A 6,230-nucleotide genomic window follows, 5' to 3' on the forward strand; every position below is an offset into this window, starting at 1 on the left:
ATTTTTCACTACTTTTTCTTGCTTCAAGAATCAATTTTATGATTTTTCAGATTATCAATAACATTTTTATTTTTTCATTATTCTTTCAAGAGCCAACAATTGTAACATTCATAAACTTCGCTATCAAAAATATGCACTGTTCAAGCATTCATTCAAAAAACAAAAAGTATTGCCACCACATCAAAATAATTGACTAATTTCAAGATAGAATTCAAAACTCATGTACTTCTTGTTCTTTTGCAATTAGAAACATTTTTCTTTTAAGAAAGGTGAAGGATTCATGGGACATTCATAGCTTCAAGGCATAGACTCTAGACACTAATGATCATGTAATAAAGACACAAACATAGACAACACATAAAGCATATAAACTGAAAAACAGAAAAATAAGAACAAGGAACTTAAAGAACGGGTCCACCTTAGTGACGGTGGCTAGTTCTTCCTCTTGAAGATCCTATGGAGTGCTTGAGCTCCTCAATATCTCTTCCTTGCCTTTGTTGTTCCTCCCTCATGGCTCTTTGGTCCTCTCTAATTTCATAGAGGATAATGGAGTGCTTTTGGTGCTCCATCCTTAGCTGCTCCATGTTGGAACTCAAATCTCCTAAAGAGGTGTTGAGTTATTCCCAATAGTTGTGTGGAGGAAAATGCATCCCTTGAGGTATCTAAGGGATTTCTTGATGAGTGACTTTCTCATGCTCTTGTTGATGTCCATGAGTGGGCTCTCTTGTTTGCTCCATCCTCTTTTTAGTGATGAGCTTGTCCTCTTCAATCAGGATGTCTCCCTCTATGACAATTTTGGCTGAATTGCATAGGTGACAGATGAGATGAGGAAAGGCTAACCTTGCCAAAGTGGAGGGCTTGTCAGCCACCTTGTATAGTTCTAGAGGTATGATCTCATGAATTTCCACTTCCTCTCCAATCATGATGCTATGGATCATGATAGCCTGATCCACAGTTACTTCAGATCGGTTGCTAGTAGGAATGATAGAGCGTTGGATGAACTCTAACCATCCTCTAGCCATGGGTTTGAGGTTAAGCCTTCTTAGTTGAACCGACTTGCCTTTGGAGTCTCTCTTCTATTAGACTCCTTCCACACAGATGTCCATGAGGACTTGCTCCAACTTTTGATCAAAGTTTACCCTTCTTATGAAAGGATGAAGATCTCCTTGCATCATTGGCAAGTTGAATGCCAACCTCACATTTTCCGGACTGAAATCTAAGTATTTCCCCCGAACCATTGTGAGCCAATTCTTTGGGTTCGAGTTCATACTTTGATCATGGTTCTTAGTGATCCATGCATTAGCATAGAACTCTTGAACCATTAAGATTCTGAATCTCTTGTCGGATGGGGTTGGTGAGAGCTTCCCAACCTCTTCTCCGAATCTCTTGTCGGATCTCCGGATATTCGCTCTTTTTTAGCTTGAAGGGGACCTTGGGGATCACCTTCTTCTTGGCCACAACTTCATAGAAGTGGTCTTGATAGACCTTTGAGATGAATCTCTCTATCTTCCATGACTCGGAGGTGGAAGCAATTGCCTTCCCTTTCCTCTTTCTAGAGGTTTCTCCAGCCTTAGGTGCCATTAATGGTTATGAAAAAAAACAAAAAGTAATGCCTTTTCCATACCAAACTTAAAAGGTTTGCTTGTCCTCGAGCAAAAGAAGAAAGAAAGGAGTAGAAGAAGAAGAAATGGAGGAGATAGAGGTGGAGGGGTGGTTCGGCCAAGAGGAGTTTGGAGTGTTTGTGATGTGTGAAAATGAAGGATTAAGGAGGGGTATATATAGGGTAAGGGGGAGAGGAAATCCGTGTGATAGGGGTTGGGTTTGGGAGGAAAATGGTTTGAATTTGAGTGGGTGGGGGTAACAGGGTTGTATGATGGGAAATAGTGGATGGATGTGAGTTGTGAAGAGGTTATGGGGAAGAGGATAGGATTTGATAGGTGAATGGTGTTTGGAGAAGGGTGTTATGGAAAGGTGTGAAGAGGAGTGAGAATGAGTTGGGGTGGGTAGAGATCCTGTGGGGTCCACAGATCCTGAAGTGTCAAGGATTTCTCATCCCTGCACCTTTTTGGCATTTAAATGCCCTCTGTGTTGCATTTCTGGCGTTAAACACCAGGCTGATGCCCCTTTCTGGCGTTAAACGCCAGTCTGGCTGCCAGTTCTGGCGTTTAATACCAGCCAGACACCAGACACCCTTTTTTAGCATTAAGTGCCAGTCTGTGTGCCATTTCTGGCGTTTAACGCCCAGAATGGTGCCAGACTGGGCGTTAAACGCCCAATTTGCTATCCTTAGTGGTGTTTGAACGCCAGTAAGCTCGTCCTCTAGGGTGTGCTATTTTATATGCTGTTTTTAATTTTACTTTAATTTTGTAGCTATTTTTGTGACTCCACATGATCATCAACCTAAAGAAAACATAGACTAACACTAGAAAATAAAATAAAAAAGTAATTAATATAGATAAATAAAATTAGGTTGCCTCCCAATAAGCGCTTCTTTAATGTCAATAGCTTGACAGGAAGCTCCTACAAAGCTTCACAGATCCTCAAAGCATGGTTGTGGCCTCCCAACACCAAACTTAGAAGTTGAGTGTGGGGGCTCTGTCTGACTTTGTATTGAGAGAAGCTTTTCATGCTTCTTCTCCATGTTTACAGAAGAAGATCCTTGAGTCTTAAAGACATGGTAGTCCTCATTCAATTGAAGGACTAACTCTCCTCTGTCCACATCAATCACAGCCCTTGCTGTGGCTAGGAAGGGTCTTCCAAGGATGATGTATTCATCCTCATCCTTCCCAATGTCTAAGATTATGAAGTCAGCAGGGACGTAAAGGCCTTCAACCTTCACTAAGACATCCTCTACAAGTCCATAAGCCTGTTTCATTGATTTGTCTGCCATCTCTAGTGATATTTTTGTAGCTTTTACCTCAAAGATCCCTAGTTTCTCTATTAAAGAGAGTGGCATGAGGTTGATACCTGACCCCAGGTCACACAGAGCCTTTTCAAAGGTCATGATGCCTATGGTGCAAGGTATTAAGAACATTTCGGGATCCGGTTTCTTTTGAGGCAATGTTTGCTGAATCCATGTATTCAGTTCATTGATGAGCAATGGAGGTTCATCTTCCCAAGTCTCATTACCAAATAACTTGACATTCAACTTCATGATTGCTTCCAAATACTGAGCAACTTTCTTTTCAACAATGTCTTCACCCTCTTCAGAGGAAGAATATTCATTAGAGCTCATGAATGGCAATAGTAAGTTCAGTGGAATCTCTATGGTCTCTGTATGAGCCTCAGATTCCTTTGGTTCCTCAATAGGGAACTCCTTATTGGTCAGTGGAGGAATTCCTTTCTTCTGAGTCATCCCATTATTCACAGGATTTCTTTCAGAAGTGTACATGAACTGGTTATTTGTAACCATCTCAATGAGTTCCTGGGCTTCTACAGGGGTTTTTAGATGAAGAGATCCACCAACAGAATGGTCCAATATCATCTTGGACAATTCAGATAGACCATCATAGAATATACATATGATGCTCCATTCTGGAAGCATGTCAGAAGGACACCTTTTGGTTAATTGCTTGTATCTTTCCCAAACTTCATAGAGGGATTCACCTTCCTTCTGTTTGAAGGTTTGGACTTCCACTCTAAGCTTGCTCATCTTTTGAGGTGGAAAGAATTTAGTCAAGAAAGCATTGACCAACTTGTCCCAAGAGTTTAGGCTTTCTCTAGGTTGTGAGTCCAACCATGTTCTAGCTCTGTCGCTTACAGCAAAGGGGAAAAGCATAAGTCTGTAGACCTCGAGATCAACCCCATTGGTCTTAACAGTATCACAGATTTGCAAGAATTCAGCTAAGAACTGATGAGGATCTTTCGATGGAAGTCCATGAAACTTGCAACTCTGCTGCATTAGAGAAACTAATTGAGGCTTAAAAGTTGGAAGTTGGTGCAGTATAGTCACCAAGCATCTTCCTTGCATCTCTAGCATTGTTGTTGGGTTCAGCTGCCATGTCTGCTTCTTTTTCGAAATTTTCTGTAAGGTCCTCTCCGGAGTGTTGTGCTTTAGGTTCTCTTAGCTTCTTCTTCAGATTCCTTTCAGGTTCAGGATCAGCTTCAACAAGATAGTTTTTATCCCTGTTTCTGCTCATATAAAAAAGAAGAGAACAAAAGAGAGTAGTGGAATCCTCTATGTCACAGTATAGAGACTCCTTGATGTGTCAGAGGAAAAGGAGTAGAAGAATGAGAAGAGATAGGAGGTGAGTTCAAAAATTTTTTTGATGAGTGGAGAAGGAATGTTAGCAATTAAATAAAATAAATAGAAAGAGATGAGAGAGAAAGTGTTTTCGAAAATTTAAAAGAAATAATATAAAATTAGAATTTAAAACAATTAGTTAATTAAAAAGATTTTTGAAAAAGGGGTTAGTGATTTTCAAAAATTGGAAGTGGAAAAGTAGTTAGGTGGTTTTGAAAAAGTTAAGAAATAGTAATTAGTTGAAAAAGATTTGGAAATAATTTTGAAAAGGTAAGAAGTTAGAAAAAGATTTTGAAATCAAAATTTAAAAAATATGATTGAAAAAGATTTAATTGAAAAGATATGGTTTTAAAAAGATATGATTGAAAAGATATGATTGAAAAAGATTTGATTTTTAAAATTGATGACTTGACTAACAAGAAACTAAAAGATATGATTCTAGAATTTAAAGATTGATCCTTTCTTAACAAGAAAGTAACAAACTTGAAATTTTTTTGAATCAAAACATTAATTGTTAGCAAAGATTTTTGAAAATGTGGAAAGATAAGATTTTAAAATTATGAATTAAAACATGAATATTTGAAAAAAAATTTGAATTTGAAACAAAATTACCTCCCTGTGTCATCCTGGCGTTAAACGCCCAGGATGCTATCCATTCTGGCGTTTAACACCCAGAATGCTACCTCTTTGGGCGTTAAACGCCTAGCCAGATACCCTAGCTGGCATTTAACGCCAGAATTCCTTCCTTACTGGGCGTTTTTCTAAACGCCCAGCTTTTTCTCTGTGATTCCTCTGTTGTATGTTCTGAATCTTCATTTCTCTGTATTATTTACTTGAAAAGAGATCTTTTTTATTTTTGAATTTTTAATGAAGAGAGAGAAAAACACAAAATAAAATAAAACATAAAAATGCAAGATCAAACAAGTAATGCATGCAAGGACACTTTGAATGTCAAGATGCACACCAAGAACACTTTGAGGATCATGATGAACATCAAGGACATATTTTTGAAAATTTTTAAGAAAATAAAGATATGCAAGATACCAAACTTAGAAATTTTTAATGTTTAGACACTATGGATTTGAAAATTCATATGAAAAACAGGAAAAGACACAAAACAGGAGAATTTAAAGATCAGAACAAGGAAGATCATCAAGAACAACTTGAAGATCAATGAAGAACACAATGCATGAATTTTTTTTCGAAAACGTGAGAAAATTTGAAAACATGTAATTGACACCAAACTTAGAATTTGACACTAGACTCAAACAAGAAACACAAATTTTTTTTGGTTTTTATGATTTTATTATTTTTTTTGTATTTTTTCGAAAATAAAAATAAAAAGCTTAAACATAAAATAAATTACCTAATCTAACCAACAAGATGAACCGTCAGTTGTCCAAACTCGAACAATCCCTAAAAATGGCGCCAAAAACTTGGTGCACGAAATTGTGATCAGACTTTTCACAACTCCGTACAACTAACCAGCAAGTGTACTGTGTCGTCCAAGTAATACCTTACGTGAGTAAGGGTCGATCCCACGTTGATTGATGGCCTGAAGCAAGCTATGGTCATCTTTTAAATCTCAGTCAGGCGGATTCAAATGGTTATGAGGTATTGATAATTAAAAGATAGATAAGACGGAAAATAACATAGAGATACTTATGTAATTCATTGGTGGGAATTTCATATAAGCGTTTGGAGATGCTTTGTTGCTTTTGAACCTCTGCTTTCCTATTCTCTTCATCCAATCATGCATGCTCCCTTCCATGGCAAGCTGTATGATCCTCTCAGTGAAAATGGTCTGGCTACAGTCTCTGTACGGCTAATCAACTGTCGGATTTCTCGTCTCGGATGAAAAATACCAGGCACAGCAACCGCAGGGCTAATCATCTATCGGTTCTCACTTGTGTCAGAATAAGATCCATTGATCCTTTTGCACACTGTCAATGCGCCCAACATTCCCGAGTTTGAAGCTCCTCACAGT

The 6,230-nt window shown here is 38.1% G+C and overlaps 1 non-coding gene across 1 annotated transcript; it reads left to right on the plus strand.

The window, feature by feature from the left end:
• Positions 1-3,538: 3,538 nt before the first annotated feature.
• On the plus strand, positions 3,539-3,646 carry LOC127742917 (small nucleolar RNA R71). The gene has a single exon (XR_008004271.1). It is a non-coding gene; the product is annotated as a small nucleolar RNA R71 (small nucleolar RNA).
• The last annotated feature ends 2,584 nt before the right edge of the window (positions 3,647-6,230 follow it).

Source organism: Arachis duranensis, chromosome 1 (genome assembly GCF_000817695.3).
Source record: "Arachis duranensis cultivar V14167 chromosome 1, aradu.V14167.gnm2.J7QH, whole genome shotgun sequence".
Taxonomy (NCBI): domain Eukaryota; kingdom Viridiplantae; phylum Streptophyta; class Magnoliopsida; order Fabales; family Fabaceae; genus Arachis; species Arachis duranensis.